The sequence below is a fragment of the Oryctolagus cuniculus genome, chromosome 5 (genome assembly GCF_964237555.1).
Source record: "Oryctolagus cuniculus chromosome 5, mOryCun1.1, whole genome shotgun sequence".
NCBI lineage: Eukaryota > Metazoa > Chordata > Mammalia > Lagomorpha > Leporidae > Oryctolagus > Oryctolagus cuniculus.
This window is the reverse complement of record NC_091436.1, coordinates 140,932,424-140,949,854: the sequence shown is the minus strand read 5'-3', so window position 1 is coordinate 140,949,854 and position 17,431 is coordinate 140,932,424. Positions and strand designations below refer to the sequence as shown.

Sequence of the window (17,431 nt, the reverse complement as noted above, 5' to 3'; positions counted from 1 at the left end):
TAGTGAGATTGCTGAATCTTTTGGTAATTTTGTTTCTAGCTTTTTGAATAATGTATACACTATTTTTCACAATGGCTGTACTGACATTCCCACCAAAAATATGCAAGTATTCTTTTCTCTCTACATCATTCCCAACACTTCTCTTTTTTATTTTCATTTCATTTGAAAGAAAAAGAGATAGAAGATAGAGAGAAAGACACTTAGAAATCTTGCTTCTGCTGCTTCACTCCACAAATGCATTCAAAAAACAAGGCTGGACCAGGACAAAGCCAGGAACCAGGAACTCAACCCTTGTGTCACACATGGGTGGTTTGCACTCAAGTACTTGAGCCATCATCTGCTGCCCTCCAGCGGGCACATTCTTGGGAAGCTGCATTGGAAATGGAACTATGACTTGAACTACACATTCTGATATGGAATGCAGGTTTTCCAGGTGGCATCCCAGCCAACTCACCAGATACAGACCTCTCACATAATTGTCAAAATTTTGTATCCTTTGTCTTTTTGAGAGTAGTCATTGAAGTCATTGTGGTTTTAATTCACATTTCCTTTATGATTAGTAGTTTTCAGGTACTTGGTATCCAATTGTATGTATTCTTTTGAGAAATGCCTATGTAAATCTTTTGCTTAATTTTTTTAGTCAGTTGTTTGCTTTCCTGGTATTCAGCTGAGTTCCTTACTTATTTTGTGTATTTCTCTTTTAGCAGATGTATAGTTTGCAAATAATTTCTCTCATTATGTAGATTGTCTCTTCATTCTGTTGATTGTTCCTTTTGCAGTGGAGAAGTTCTTTAGTTTGATATGCTCCAATTTGTCTATTTTGGGTTTTGTTTTGCTTTTAAGGCCACTCCTCAAAAAAGATTTGATCAGACCAATATTTTGTTGTAGTAATTTCATAGTTGAAGGTCTTTAGTTTATATCTTATATCTATTTTGAGATGATTCTTGAATACTATATGAAATAAGAGCCTAACTTCATTCTCTTGCATGTCAATATCCAGTTTTTCCAACAGTATTTATTGAAGAGACTATCATTTCCCTGTTGTGTGTTTCTGACATTTAAAAAAGAATTTCTTTTTATATTTATGTACTTATTTACTTATTTATTTGAAAATGGAGTGACACAAAGAAAAAGACAGAGAGTCACAGAGACAGAAATACTGACATACAGAGATCTCTTCCATATGCTGCTTCAATCTCCAAACACATGCAACACCTTTTGTTGAAACCAGAAGCTGGGAACTCATTCCAGGTCTCCTCCATAGGTGGCAAGAACCAAATTACTTCAGCCATCTTTTGCTACTTCCCAGGATGTTCATCAGCAGAAAACTGGAATCAGGAGTGGAGCCAGGACTAACAGTGGGGCACTCTTGAAAGCTGACATTCCAAGAAGTATCTTAACTGCTACATCAAAGGTCAGTCCCCTGTTGTTGGCATATTTAATGAAAATCAGTGGGATGGAAATGTGTAGAATTATTTCAAACTTTTCTGTTCTCTTCCACTGGTTATGTATCTGCTTGTGTGCCAAGTGCCATACTGCTTTGTTTAATGTCATTTGTCGTATATTTTGAATCAGGCAATGCGATGAATCCATCAATCTCCATTTGTTTTTCTCAAAACTGCTTTGACTCTTCAGGGTATTTTGTGGTTTTACATGAATTTCAGGATTGGCTTATTTTTTCTGTAAAGAATAGTGTTGAGATTTTGATAGAATTTGCATGAACTGTAAACTATTTTGGGTAACATAGGCAATTAAAAATATCAATTTTTCAAATTCATGAACATGAGATTTTTTCATATATTTGTACTAGTTCTATTTTCTTCAATGTTCTGTATTTTTAGTGTGCAGATATTTTACCTTTTTGGCCAAATATTCTAATGTTGGGTTTCTTTAGCAGCTATTGCAAATAGGATTGCTTTCTTCATTCCTTTTTCAGATAGCTCACCGTTAGTATATATAAATGCACGGACTTTTGTATGTTTATTTACTACTCTACAATTTTACTTTATTCATTTATTAGTTCCAGCAGTTTTTGGTAAGAGGTTTTAGAATTGTCTACATATAAGATCGTGCTGTCTGCAAACAGCAACAATTTAAATTCTTCTTTTGCATCAATGCCATTTATTTACTTCTTTTGCCTAATTGGTCTGGCTAGGACTTCTAACACAATCTTGAAAAGATATATGCTGAGAGCTAGCATTCTTGCTCCTTATCTTAGAGAAAAATATTTCCATTTTTTCCCAATGAGTATAATGCTACCTGTGGATAATCATGTATGACTTTTATTGGGATCTGTTCCTATTTACAATCTGATGAAGGATTTTTTTTTAATTTATCTTCAATTTTGGATTGACATGCAATACTTGCACATTTTAAAGTGATATACTGCAACATTTCAACACAAATGGATATCATCAACTGACAGCACCAGTCAAACAGAATTTCCAATTCTTCATCTTTCTTTCTTTGGGATTGGAGTCTACCAGATTCTTTGTCTCACTTCGTTATACTAAATATGGTACATCAACATAAGCCATCATCACACCGACCACAATATAATACACCAGAACTGTTATGTTCTCCCTATTGTGTATCTATTTTCTTTTTAAAAATATTTATTTATTTATTTGAAAGGCAGGGTTACAGAGAGGCAGCAGCAGAAAGAGAGAGAAGTTTTCCATCCATTGGTTCACTCCCCAAATGGCTGAAATGGCCAGAGCTGGACCAATCCAAAGCCAAGAGCCAGGAGCTTTTTCCAGGTCTCCCATGAAAGTGCAGGGGCCCAAGCTTGGGCCATCTCCTACGGCCTTCCCAGGTCATAGCAGAGAGTTGCATCAGAAGTGAAGAAGCCAGGGGTTTTCTGCGTCTGCCATGGACAGTAAAGCTGCTGAGGTTTCTGAGCCAGAGGAGTGCCTGTGAAGGAAAGGGAATATTTTCCTGAGGTTTCTATCTTGCCTTGATTGTCTTGAAAAGTATTACAAATCAGAATGTCAGCACAGTCAGTGGAAGAAGATTCCATACGTATAATCCCAAATCCAGATGAAGAGGAAAAGTTCTGAGAGTGAAGTTGGAGAAAGAGCCCGATGGTAAAGAGGGATAGAGTATCCCCTGGAATCATCTCCCTGACCCTAAGGTTTTCCGACAGCGATTCAGGCAGTTTGGATACCAGGACTCACCAGGACCATGTGAAGCTGTGAGCCAGCTCTGAGAACTTTGCCATCTGTGTCTCAGGCCAGAGACCCACACAAAAGAACAAATATTGGAGTAGGTAGTGCTTCAGCAGTTTGTTGCTTTCCTACTGAAGAGCTACAAACATGGGTTTGGGAGGATCATCCAGAGAATGGGGAGGAGGCAGTGACCGTGCTGGAGGACTTGGAGAGTAAACTTGATGACCCTGGACAGCTGGTTTCTCTTCATCAGTGAAAGCAGGAAGTGCTTGTAGAAGAGATAGAGTCTCAAGAAGAGGCTCAAGGGTTACCAAGTTCTGAGCTTGATGCTGTGGTGAACCAACTCAAGTGGCCATCCTGGTAGCTCCATCCCCTGAGGCACTGTGATGATGATGCTAGGACTGAAAGTGGAGCACCAGCTCCAAAGCAGGAGATCCCTTCAGCAGCAGAATCTCATGAAGTTCCTGGCACTCTGAATATAGGTGTTCCTCGGGTTTTTAAATGGAGAAACTTGTTTCCGCAAAGGCAGGTTTGAAAGAAAGAGAAATCCCTCTCGGAAGAAACAGCACATGTGTGATGAATGTGGAAAATATTTCAGCCAGGGCTCAGCCCTCATTCTTCATCAAAGAATCCACAGTGCAGAGAAACCTAATGGATATGTTGAGTGTGGGAAAGCCTTCAGCAGAAGTTCCATTCTTGTGCAACACCAGAGAGTCCATACTAGAGAAAATCCTTACAGATGTCTTAAGTGTGGGAAAGCCTTTAGCCAAATTCTGGACTTCTTAATCATCAGAGAATCCATACTGGGGAGAAATCTTATGAATGTGCTCAGTGTGGGAAATCATACAGTCAAAGCTCAAAGCTTTTTAGACATCAGAGAAGACACAATGCAGAAAAACTTCCGAATGTTGTGAAAGTTTGAGAAAGTGAAAAAAAAAAAGAATCAGCACTCAGGTCTTTTACTTCAGAAATGAAGACAAAATTTAAAACATGAAATATTACATAATTGACTGTCAGAAAATCCACTTGGAAATGTAAAAAAAAATACAAACTCACCATTATTATTTTATCTTGAACGAAATGGGAATGAAATGCCTCCTAGAAACTGAAATTTCATATTAATTCAGGTATTAATGCCTAAATTTTCCATGTGATGTTTATATTTTCTATTTTCCAAATAATGAACTGCCTGACTCTTTGTCCTTTCCTTAAAAGTTTCCTTTTTTAGTCAGATTGTTTATCTTGATCATTGAAGGTTTCTTTGTAAGAATACATTCCCTTCTACATTAAAAGGTAACATAGGCCAGCACCGTGGCTCACTTGGCTAATCCTCCACCTGCGGTGCCAGCACACCAGGCTCTAGTCCTGGTTAGGGCATTGGATTCTGTCCCTGTTGCTCTTTTTCCAGTCCAGCTCTCTGCTGTGGCCTGGGAAGGCAGTGGAGAATGGCCCCAGTGCTTGGGCCCTGCACCTGCTTGGGAGACCAGGAGGAAGCACCTGGCTCCTGGCTTCAGATCGGCGCAGCACGCCAGCCGTAGCAGCCATTTGGAGGGTGAACCAATGGAAGGAGGACCTTTCTCTCTGTCTCTCTCTCTCACTGTCTAATTATGCCTGTCAAAAAAAGGCAACATAGAGGAATTTATGAAATCTGAAATCCATCTTAAACTTTTAAGATATCTTTTAAGAATTTGCCCTTCTGTTTCCTTATACCTGATTTGAATATGCATTTAAGAAAATAGAAGATAAAAGATGATTAAAAACTTCAAAGTAAAATGAGCCTTAAGATCTCAGGTAAGAAGTGATGTTGATAAAACATCAAAAGTGAATGGGACATCTAGATTGTGGGAGATAATGCAAATATTTTGATCAGTTTATCTAAATGCCATCATTCACCTATAGGAAACTCCAACTACTCATCCTGTCTGTAATTTGGAAGCATCTAATTAATTAAGATAGGTTTTCTTCTAGATATTACTGAAAGGTAGACAGTCTAAATGATAAACAATTGTAAAACTATAAAGGTGGAAAATACAACACTTGGGAAGAATTTGTAATAAATACAGTGTTAAAGGGTAAATGTGAACATAAAGGTAACAGTCTGTCTGGAATATTTTGCCTTCACCTTTGTTAGGGATAAAGTTCCCTGACAAGTGGGCAACCAACAATCAGGTTTGCTATTTTTATTTCTTTGGTGTAAAAGAGTTGCACACCAGGCTAAAAAAGCAGTCCTGAATTTATTACACATTTTCTACAGTTGAGGCATTGTGCTAGGTACTATAATCCTACTTAGGTAGGTAGGTGTTTCTTCCACTGTAAATTGTTACGGGGTTTGGTACAAAGTTGTTGGGTGTGAGTTAGCCTCTTCCCCACATTCTGTTGGCTGCCTCATTACTTTCCTGATTGCTTCTTTTGCTGCACAGAAGCCTCTCAATTTGATGTAATTCCACTTGTTAATCTTGATTTTTTATTGCCTGTGCTTCTAGGCTCTTTTCTAGGAACTCTGTGCCTAGGCCGATATCTTGGAGGGTTTCCCCAATGCTCTCTAGTAATTTGATGGTATTGGGTTGTAGATTTAGATCTTTAATCAGTTTTGAATGGATTTTGTGTAAGGTGTAAGCTAGTGCTCTTGTTTCATATTTCTGCATGTGGAAATCCAGTTTTCCCAGCACCATTTGCTGAAGAGACTGTCCTTGCTCTGGGAAATGATTTTAGCTCCTTGGTTGAATATGAGTTGGTTGTAGATGGATGTGTTTGCATTAGTTCTAGAGATTCTTGAGTGGTTGATTTCCAGCTTCATTTCATTGTAGTCTGACTATATGATTTCAATTTGTTAAATTGCCTAGACAGATTTATGGCCTAGCATGTGGTCAGTCCTAGAAAAATTCCATCCACTGGTGAGAAGAATGTATATTCTGCACTGTAGGATGAATATTTCTGTAGATATCCATTAGGTCCATTTGGTCTATTGTGTCAATTAACTGTGTGTTTTTTTTTTTTGGCTGTTTTACTGTCTGATTGGTCTGCCCTTTGCTGAAAGTGTAGTGTTGAAGTCCCTATTACTACTGTAGTAGAGTCTATGTCTCCCTTAGATCCATTAAATTCTCTTTTATATACCCAGGTGCCCTATAATTGGGTACATATGTGTGTTTTGTAGTCACATCTTTTTGTTGAATTCATCCTTTAATCATTACAGAGGGCCCTTTTTGTCTCTTTTAACAGTTTTTGTGTCAAAGTCTATTTTGTCTCATATTAAGATGGTTATACCTTCTTTTTTTTTTTTTTTTGGTTTCCATTATCATGAGATATCTTTTTCCAGTCTTTCACTTTCAGTCCGCAGATATCTTTATTGTTGAGATATATTTCTTGTAGGCAATAAGGAGATGGATCTTGATTTTTTAATGCATTCAGCCCGTCTGTATCTTTTAACTGAAGAGTTGACATTTACATTCAAGGTTAGTGTTTATAGTAGCAATTTGACCCTGCCATTTTTCCATGAATATTCCTATTGTTTACATTGAATTTCCCTTGTACTTTTGCTGGGTGATTATCTGCTTTCTCATTCTTTCATAGTGATGACTATGTTTCTGTGTGCAGCATTAATTAAACATCTTTTTTTAGGCTGGATAAGTGGTGACAAATTCAATCTGTTTGTTATGGAAGGTCTTTATTTCACTGTCATTCATGAATGAGATCTTTGCAGGGTATAGTGTTCTAGGTTGATAGTTTATTTTCTCTTAACACTTGGACTATATCTCACCATTCTCTGCTAGCCTGTAGTGTTTCAGATTAGAAGTTAGCTGTGAGTCTAATTGGAGATCCTCTGAAAGTAATCTATTGTTTTCTCATGCACATTGTAGAATCTTTTTTATGTTTTACTGTGGAAAGATTGACTGCAATGCGTTATCGTGAAGAACTTTTCTGGTCATGCTATTAGACGTTCTCTATGTGCTTCCGGTACTTGAATGCTGCTTTCTTCCAAACTGAGGAAATTTCTGTAATTATTTCAATAAACAGGCCTTCTAGCCCATTCTCTCTTTCCATACCTTCAGGAACTCCCAAGATCTATATATTAAATCATTTGATAGTATCATATAAATCTCCAATACTGTTTTTAAATTGTCTAATTTCTTCTTCTTGTAATAATTGTTTGCTCTTATACATATCTGTGTGAGCCTCATTCAGTTTGTTGTCTGAGGTTCAGAATAATCTGGTCTTTGCCTTTCTACTCTTTTTGTTGTTGTTGCTGCTGTTGTTGCTAAAGATTAATTTATTTATTTGAAATAGAGTTACAGAGACAGGAAGAGACACAGAGAGAAATCTTCCATCCACAGGTTCACTCCCAAGATAGCCATGAAGGCCCTAGCTGGGCCAATCCAAAGCCAGGAGCCAAGAGATTCTTCCTGGTATCCCACATGGGTGCATGGGCCCATGTACTTGGGCCATTTCCCACTGCTTTTTCAGCCCATTAACAGGGAGCTGTATCATAAATGGAGCAGCCTGGATTTGAATCGGCAAAAGCATAACAGAGTGAATGCAACACGGTTTAGTACTTTTCAGTAGGGCAAGTATGGCTCATGATGACATAAAATATCCATAAAGAATTAGAAGAGAGGATCTTGTAGACTCCAAACACAAAAAGAAAATATAATAAATTGGAAAGATTGATTTATTGATACAGTGAGTTGAAATTATGTATTTATAGTGAAAAAGCATTGTACCCCTTAAGATGTGCAAGTATTATATGCTAATCTAAAATATAACAAGGAAAAAATTTTAATCTCTACTCTTTTTTAACTTTTTTCATATCAACTGTTGTACTTAGCACAATGTTTTCAAATTATATATGCCTGTTTCCCTCTTTATATGATGGCGTGTTTATGGTGGGAAATTGAAGCTTGACGTTATACTCGTTTGTATTTTCTTATTTCGAGCACATACCATACTACTTCATACTAATTTAATGATCAATGATAATTTCAAAGAAAATAACAAATGAGTAAAGTTGAAGAGGTCTGAGGTTATTGTAGAGGCAGGATTTTCCTCCTGATATTGATTATGCTAGCATGATGATGAGTGTGAAAACTGCATTCGCAACATAGAAGCCTGAGAGACAGCAAAATTGATGCTGAGAAGAAAACACTAACACAGTTGCCCAATCATTACGAGCATGCTTGGAAAATGAATAGAAGCATAAAACAAAAACAAAAAAGAAAATAATTTTACCATAAGAAAAATATTTGGTGGTAGGGAAAAAATAATAGTCCAGAAAAAATAAGTAATTTATAGAATACAGACTTCGCCCTCTTCTAAAACTCCAAAATGTGAAAGTAGAGCAGCTTGGAATTAAATAATGATAAAGGAAAGATCTATGGGAAAAAAAATTGAATGTCAGTCAAAGGAATGATAAAATTATCATGAGAAAGTAGTGGTATTAGAGAAATTGTTCACAATATTGTTTGGGTTCCAAGGAGTTTTATTAGTGAGAAAATGATTTAAAGAGATGCACCCCAAAATAGAAGATGAATGATAGTATGGGATATGAAAAATAGTATTATCTATGGTAAAGAAAAAAAACAACACATTATGTTGCCTGATTTGCTTTCCTTATAAAATTCCCCAACTGAAACCATTTCTCCACCATTAGATATGCACATGTTGCTCCTAGAGAAGGAAAAAAAATGATGATTTTCAAAAACACTAAACATTCAGGTTGCATTTTATGCAATATAGTGATTTACACATGGAGAAGGTTTGTGGGATATGAAATATTTAAGAATTTTTTATTTTTTTCTTTCAAATAGTTAATTTATTGGGTACAAGGAGATTTCAACAGCAAAAAAAAACCTCTTGTGGAAACATCTCATTTAATTAACAGCTTGACACATTTACTGTGGATAAAATTTCTTTTTTTAACTTTTATTTAATAAATATAAATTTCCAAAGTACAGCTCATGGATTACAATGGCTTTTTCCCCTACAACTTCCCTCCAACCCACAACCCTCCCCTTTCCCACTCCCTCTCCCATTCATTCACATCAAGATTCATTTTCAATTCTCTTTATATACAGAAGATCGATTTAGTATAAATTAAGTAAAGATTTAAACAATTTGCACCCACACCAAAACACAAAGTATAAAATACTGTTTGAGTACTAGTTATAGCATTAACTCAAATTGTACAAAACATTAAAGACAGAGATCCTACATGAGTAATAAGTGCACCGTGACTCCCGTTGTTGACTTAACAAATTGACACTCTTGTTTATGGTGTCAGTAATCACCCTATGCTCTTGTCATGAGTTGCCAAGGCTATGGAAGCCTTTTGAGTTCATCGACTGATTATATTTAGACAAGCTCATAGTCCAAGTGGAAGTTCTCTCCTCCCTTCAGAGAAAGGTACCTCATTCTTTGATGGCCCGTTCTTTCCACTGGGATCTTACTCGCAGAGATCTTTCATTTAGGTCTTTTTTTTGCCAGAGTGTCTTGGCTTTCCATGCCTAAAATACTCTCATGGACTCTTCAGCCAGATCCGAATTACTTAAGGGCTGATTCTGAGGCCAGACTGCTGTTTAGGATATCTGCCATTCTATGAGTTTGCTGTATATCCCGCTTCCCATGATGGATTGTTCTCTCCTTCTTAATACTATCAGTTAGTATTAGCAGGTACTAGAATTGTTTATGTGATCCCTTTGACTCTCAATCCTATCATTATGACCAACTGTGAACAGAAATTGATCACTTGGACTAGTGAGATGGCAATGGTACATGCCTCCTTGATGGGATTGAATTGGAATCCCCTGGCGCATTTCCAACTCTACCATTTGGGGCAAGTTCAATTGAGCATGTCCCAAATTGTATATCTCTTCCCTCTCTTATTCCCACTCTTATATTTAACAGGGATCACTTTTCAGTTAAATTTAAACACCTAAGAATAATTGTGTGTTAATTACAGAGTTCAACCAATAGTATTAAGTGGGACAAAAAAATACTAAAAGGGATAAAGTATTAAGTTTTTCATCAACAGTCAGGACAAGGGCTGATCAAGACACTGTTTCTCATAGTGTCCATTTCACATCAACAGTTTCCTTTTTGGTGCACGGTCAGTTGTCAACAATCAGGGGGAACGTATGATATTTATCCCTTTGGGACTGACATTTCACTCAGCATGATGTGTTCCAGATTCTTCCATTTTGCTGTAAATCACCAGATTTCATTGTTTTTTACTGCTGTATAGTATTCTATAGAGTACATGTCCCATAATTTCTTTATCCAATATACTGTTGATGGGCATTTAGGTTGATTCCATGTCTAAGCTATTGTGAATTGAGCTGCAATAAACATTGAGATGCAGACAGCTATTTTGTTTGACAATTAAATTTCTTTTGGATAAATTCCAAGGAGTGGGATGGCTGGGTTGTGTTCAGGCCGGGTTATATTCAGGCTTCTGAGGAATCTCCAACTGATTTCCATAGTGGCCTTACCAGTTTGCATTCCCACCAACAGTGGGTTAGTGTCCCTTTTTCCCCACATCCTCGCCAGAAACTGTTGTTGGTAGATTTCTGAATGTGAGCCATTCTAACCGGGGTGAGGTGAAACATCATTGTGGTTTTGATTTGCATTTCCCTGATTGCTAGTGATCCTGAACATTTTTTCATGTGCCTGTTGGCCATTTAGTTTTCCTCTTTTGAAAAATGTCCACTGAGGTCCTTGGCCCATCTCTTAAGTGGGTTGTTTGTTTTGATGTTGTGGAGGTTCTTGATCTCTTTGTAGATTTTGGTTATTAATCCTTTATCTGTTGCATAGTTTGCAAATATTTTTTCCATTCTGTTGGTTGCCTCTTCACGTTCTTGACTGTTTCTTTTGCCGTAAAAAGACTTCTCAATTGGATGCAATACCAGTTGTTAATTTTGGCTTTGACTGCGTGTGCTTCCGGGGTCTTTTACAAGAAGTCTTTGCCTGTGCCTATATCTTGCGGAGTTTCTCCAAAGATCTCTAATAATTTGATGGTGACGGGTCATTGATTTAGGTCTTCAATTATTATTGAGTGGATTTTTCTGTAAGGTGTAAGGGAGGGGGTCTTGCTTCATGCTTCTGCACGTGGAAATCCAGTTTTCCCAGCACCATTTGTTGAATAGACTGTCCTTGCTCCAGGAATTGGTTTTAGATCCTTGATCAAATATAAGTTGGCTGTAGATGTTTGGATTGATTTCTGCTGTTTCTATTCTGTTCCATTGGTCTATCCATCTGTTTCTGTACCAGTACCATACTGTTTGTATTACAACTGCACTGTAGGATGTCCAGGCTGGTGCCGCGGCTCACTAGGCTAATCCTCTGCCTTGCGGTGCTGGCACACCGGGTTCTAGTCCCGGTTGGGGTGCCGGATTCTGTCCCGGTTGCCCCTCTTCCAGGCCAGCTCTCTGTTGTGGCCAGGGAGTGCAGTGGAGGATGGCCCAGGTGCTTGGGCCCTGCACCCCATGGGAGACCAGGAGAAGCACCTGGCTCCTGCCATCGGATCAGCGCGGTGTGCCAGCCGCAGCGCGCTGGCCGTGGCGGCCATTGGAGGGTGAACCAACGGCAAAGGAAGACCTTTCTCTCTGTCTCACTGTCCACTCTGCCTGTCAAAAAAAAAAAACTGCACTGTAGGATGTCTTGAAATCTGGTATTGTGATGCCTCCTGCTTTGTGTTTGTTGTACAAGATTGCTTGATATTCGAGGTCTCCTGTGTCTCCATATGAATTTCAGCATCATTATTTCCAGATCTGAGAAGAATGTCTTTGGTATTTTGATTGGTATCACACTGCATGTATAAATTGCTTCTGGGAGAATGTACATTTGATGATGTTGATTCTCCCAATCCATGAGCATGGAAGATTTTTTTCCATTTTTTGGTATCCTCTTCTATTTCTTTCTTTAAGATTTTTTAATTCTCATCATAGAGATCTTTAACGCCCTTGGTTAAGTTTATTCCAAGGTATTTGTTTTTGTGGCTATTGTGAATGGGATTGATCTTAGCAGTTCTTTTTCAGCCTTGGCATTTCCAGTGTATACAAAGACTGTTGATTTTTGTACATTGATTTTACATCCCACTACTTTTCCAAACTCTTCTATGAGTTCCAATAGTCTCTTAGTAGAGTTCTTTGGATCCCCTAAATGAAGACAAGCCAAATTCCAGTTGCTGTATGCTACCATGTTGTTTACATAACACAATACTTATGTAAATCATTTTGTAAAATGTCTGTACAAAAAAAGCTTCAAAAATTCATTGAAATACATATTGTGATAAAGCTGCCCATGAATTTCAAAAGCAATAGCAACAAAATAAATGTGTCTTTCAATTCTACTTTTCTATGAACTTTTTGAAGTGCCTTCATATTCGATGTTTCTCATTGACTGAAAGAGAACAGAATCACTTCTCTCTGCTAGATAATTCTGGCATGATTATAAAGGAAATTTTCACACGTGAAATATTGTTAAATGGTCACAAACATATAGAAATGTCAAGATCAAATCTAAGAGGAGTCATAAGGACTTGTATTGCTATGGTAATATAATGATCTCACTATGCATACATATGCACACATACGTGTAAGTTTATAATACACATCTAGTATTTCTTTTTTATCTTATTTACGGATTTATTTATTTATTTTAACTGCAGAGTTACAGAGAGTCAGAGGCAGAGAACGGGAGAGAAAGGTCTTCCATCCACTGGTTCACTCCCCAGAAGGCTGCAATGGCCAGAGTTGTGCCAATCTGAAGCCAGGAGCCAGGAGCTTCTTCTGGGTCTCCCATATGGGTGCAGAGGCCCAAACACTTGGACCATCTTCTGCTTTCTCAGGCCATAGTAGAGAGCTGGGTCAGAAGTTGAGCTGCTGGGACTCAAACCAGAGCCCATATAGGATGCTGGCACTGCAGACCAGGGCTTTAACCTGCTGTGCCACAATGCTGGCCCCCACATCTAGTGTTTCAAAGCCAGAGCAAAAGAACTTATGAGCTATAGGGTATACACAACAGTAAATTGTATTTGTATGTGAAAAATCCATTCCACAATTCATGAACAGCAGGGAATTGTAGAAAATCCTGCTGTTCTCCACATTCCCCCAGGATCATAGGCAGGTCTTCATATTTATAGCCTTAATTTATACACCACCTTTAGTGACCATCATGAAAGCAAATGCTATTATTCAGTTTGTAGTTTAGTTAAATAAGATTTAATATGGTAGACTATAACAGCAATTATCCAATATATCAGAATAACTGATTGAGTAAAATTATTGAATAAGTGATTGAATGATTTCATTTATAAAAACACATTCATGAATGAAAATGAGAATCAGAATCTATTGGAATCTTGTTCATTCTCTCTCTTGTATGTATATATGTATATATTGCATACACACATATGTGTGTGTATGGGGTGTTTATTATTATAAATGTGTGTGATGTATTAATGAGGTTCTAGTTCCCATGCATTTTGTAGTTAGTGGTCTTTAGAGGAAAGTAAGAATGCTGAGGTTTCCTGAGGTGTCTTCCTGTGTTAGTGGTAATGACTTTTCTCCTTTATGGTTGAGTGGAGCTGTATGTGCAGTCACTTCTTTTTCCCTGAAGAGTCCTTAAACTTTGAAGAAAGTTTATGTCAATGATGTATATTCATGGCTTGCCCCAAGAGATCTTTTCCAGAAGAAGTTGTTAAAGGCATGAGGCAAAATTGAGATAGAGGCACCTAACAAACTGGCACCTCTGGAGATTACCTTGAATATGTTAGTGCATAGCCTGGTGGATTAATCACCTTGCTCTTCAGAGTTTCCACGCACCTGAGCAATTATGTACTTAATAACTTTGTGAAAATATTTGTATCATTTAATAGCACAATTATCTGTAAGCTCTTTAATGAGCTCCCGAATGACCTACTGGTAGAACAAAAATTTTCTGGACAAGAGCCAGTTTCCAAGAGACCATTTTTAATTGCATGAAAACTTTAAAATGATGGCTTTAATCAGCTATTGCTTGCTCTGTGTAAAACATGTCATTGTTTCCTGGCACTGATCTCGGGGAAAAAAACACATTCAGTACAGATTAAGCACTGTAGTCTCAGAAAAAAATACTGGGGGGCGGGGTTGGCGGGGAGTCTCTAAAGTCTTTCTACTTACCTACTCCCTACTTTGGGAGAGAAAATTTAAACTCCAGAAGTTCAAATTCTTCTTTGTGTTTAAATGGCGTGAATAATAAAAGGACATACTTCCAATAGACTTACTCAACTCCACATTCTTTATAAATGTTACAGGCAGACAATAAATTCTGATAATTTTCAATATTGTTAGAGTCCTCTTAAGAATATGGCTTTTCAGTGAAAGATGGCCCAAGTCATTGAGCTCCTGCATTCAAGTGGGACACCTGGGAGAAGTTCCTGGCTCCTGGCTTCAGATCACCTAATTGGGAAGTGAACCAGTGGCTGGAAGTTCTCTCTCTCTCTCTCTCTCTCTCTCTCTCTCTCACTCCTCCTCTCACTCTCCCTCTCCTTCTCTCTATGTAACTCTGACTTTCAAGTAAATAAATAAATCTTTAAAAAAGAATATACCTTTTAGAATCAGACTGAATAAGTTTGAAGTATGTCACCTAAGGGGAACTAGTTAAAAATGCTGTGCCTCAATTATTTAGCTGTAAAAAGGATATTAGTACCTCTTTTATGTGGTTGTTCTGAATGCCAAGAACATGTTAATATCTTAACCATGTTAAACAGTATCACACATAATAATCAAGAAATATTTGCACTCATTCAGTCATAGCAGTGTATTGCTTCCTTTAGTTCTTTCAAAAATTACTCTTGCATTTATAGTCTTCACTGAAAATAAAATTGAACCATGAAGACACAGAGAACCTGAACAGATCAATAATGGTAATCAAAACTTTGGTAATCAAAGTTGCCAAACAAAGAAAAGCCCAGGACCAGATAACTTCACTGTTGAATGCCACCATTTAGGAAAGAACTAAAACCAATTACAAAATGTTGAAAGGAAGGAAATCCTTCCAAACTCACTCTACAAGGCTAGCTGTGGGGAGCAACTGAGACTAGACTAAATTACTGGAACTAGGACTAATTCTATGCATCTGCTCTCCCACAATATGGCGCTGGGGAGGAGCAAACAACTACGCAGCTGCCTCAATCAGTTTGACTGATAAGCTGCAGGAGCTGATCCTGCTCCTGATTGGAGGAGAGCAGCGTGCTCGGCGTGTGGGCAGCAGAGTTGGGATTGGTGGAAGAGGACTATAAAGGAGGAGAGAAACAACATGCACCAGGAACATCTGAAGGAACACCTGAGGAACATCTGAGCAGCCCCCGAGGGAGCCGACCAGCGGTGTGCCGCTCCTCCGCGGAAGTGGGGATAGCGGCGGGGGGTGCCGCCCCTCCACAGAGGTGGAGGGGCCGGCAGCTAACCCGGGACAGCGTTGTTCCTCCGCGAGTGAGGGACCGGCAGCTAACCCGGGAAAAGCCAAGCAGAAAGAACAGCGCAGGGTCCAGTGTTGTTCCTCCGCGAATGGGGGAGCAACAGCTAGCATTACCTTGACTCCAAAATCACATAAAGATACAACAAAAGAAGGAAATTATCAATGCCTGATGAGCATAGTTACAAAAACTTCCAAGAAAAACATTAATAAAGTGAATCCAACAACACTTCAAAAAGATTATTCAGGGGTGGACATTTGGCTTAATGGTTAAAACACTGTGTTGTCCACACCCTATATTTGAGTGACTGGGTTTGATTCCCAGCCATGCTCCCAATTCCAGCTTCCTACTAATATACATGCTTAAAGGCAGTAGTGAAGGCTCAAGTAGTTGGGTCTATACCACCCAAGTTGGAGAGTCAGATTTAATTTCTGATTTTTTTCCTGAGCCTGTGGGTATTTGGGGAGTGAGCCAGTGGAAGGGAGTTCTCTATATGTCTGTTTGTTCTGTCTCTGCCCTTCAAGTAAATCTAATAAATAAAAAATTCAAAATAAAGCCATGAATAGTTCATAAAAATTATTTGTCATTATCAAAAGGTATTTATCTCAGGAATAGATAAATAAATACATACATAAATCAATAAACATAATAAACATGTCACATAAAAAGAATAAAAGATAAAAATCACATGACCATTATAATAAATACAAAGAACATATTTGGTAACATCCAGCATCCATTCATGATAGAAATATTGAGTGAAGTAAGTATAAAAGAAACATACCTCAACATAATAAAGGCCATATATGAATGGGGAAAACTAAAACAATTTGATCTAATATCTGGCACTAAGGATGTCAACTCTCAATGGAAGTTTTAGCCACAGTAATTAGGCAAAAAAAGAAATAAAATGTATACAAATAGGAAATGAGGAAGTTAGGTTAACCCTATTTTCAGAAGCCATGGTTCTATACAGAGAAAGACCTAAAAACTCCATACAGAGACTATCAGATCAGCAGGTGTTGTGGAATAATGAGTTAAATCACACCACTTGAGATTCTTGTGTCCCATATCTGAATGCCTGGGAAAGGCACTTCTGCTCCAGCTTTCTGCTAACACCCAAACTGATAGCTCAGGTATTTATATGTTATGTGAGAGATTTGGATGGAGATTCTAGTGCCTGATTTCTTTGATTACAACTGCTCTGTAGCATGTCTTGAAATCTGGTAATGTGCTATCTCCCACTTTGTTTTTGTTGTTTCAGATTAGTTTAGCCATTCCAGGTCTCTTATGTCTCCATATGAATTTTAGCATTGTTTTTACTAGATCTGAGAAGAATACCTTAGATATTGCGTTTGGAAACACACTGAATCTGTAAATTGCTTTGGGTAATATGGACATTTTAAAGTATTAATTCTTCCATTTTCTTTTTTTTTAACTTTTATTTAATGAATATAAATATCTTTTTTTTAACTTTTAATTAATGAATATAAATTTCCAAAGTACAGCTTATGGATTACAATGGCTTCCCCCCCATAACGTCCCTCCAACCCACAACCCTCCCCTTATCCAATCCCTCTCCCCTTCCATTCACATCAAGATTCATTTTCGATTCTCTTTATATACAGAAGATCAGTTTAGCATACCTTAAGTAAAGATTTCAACAGTTTGCTCCCACACAGAAACATAAAGTGAAAAATACTGTTTGAGTACTAGTTATAGCATTAAATCTCAATGTACAGCACACTAAGGACAAAGATCCTACATGAGGAGTAAGTGCACAGTGACTCCTGTTGTTGACTTAACAAATTGACACTCT

The 17,431-nt window shown here is 37.8% G+C and overlaps 1 pseudogene; it reads left to right on the top strand.

Moving 5' to 3' along the window:
- Positions 1–2,902: 2,902 nt before the first annotated feature.
- On the top strand, positions 2,903–4,089 carry LOC100345426 (zinc finger protein 24 pseudogene; annotated as a pseudogene).
- The last annotated feature ends 13,342 nt before the right edge of the window (positions 4,090–17,431 follow it).